Below are 520 nucleotides of genomic sequence, written 5' to 3'. Positions count from 1 at the left end.
AAGGAAGGAAGGAAGGAAGGAAGGAAGGAAGGAAGGAAGGAAGGAAGGAAGGAAGGAAGGATAAGATAAGAAAAGGATTATATATGGGAAGAAGTTTACACACCAGAAAATGTTTGATTGATGTAAGCTACATGTAGAATATAAGCTCCTTGTGGGCAGGGACTACTTTATTTTTGTCTTTGTGTTCCCAGTATCTTGTATGCAGTATGAATTTAATAAATGCTTCTTTGGATCAATAGATACATACAGACAAAGTTTTCAGATATTCTGTAATCAGCCAATCTAGTATTGTTAATTGAGCACTAAGTTCTGAATCAAGAATACTTGAGTTCAAATATGATTTCAGACACTTACTAGCTGTGTAGTCCAGGTAAGTGAATTAATTTCTGTTTGCCTCAGTTTCTTCAACTGTAAAATGGGGATAATAGTGGCTTCTATTTCCTAGACTAATTGCAAGGATCAAAAAAGATATTTGTAAAGTGTTTAGCACAGTAACTGACTGTATATATATATATATACA

The sequence above is a fragment of the Gracilinanus agilis genome, unplaced genomic scaffold, assembly GCF_016433145.1.
Source record: "Gracilinanus agilis isolate LMUSP501 unplaced genomic scaffold, AgileGrace unplaced_scaffold37064, whole genome shotgun sequence".
NCBI lineage: Eukaryota > Metazoa > Chordata > Mammalia > Didelphimorphia > Didelphidae > Gracilinanus > Gracilinanus agilis.
This window is presented reverse-complemented; position numbering follows the sequence as displayed.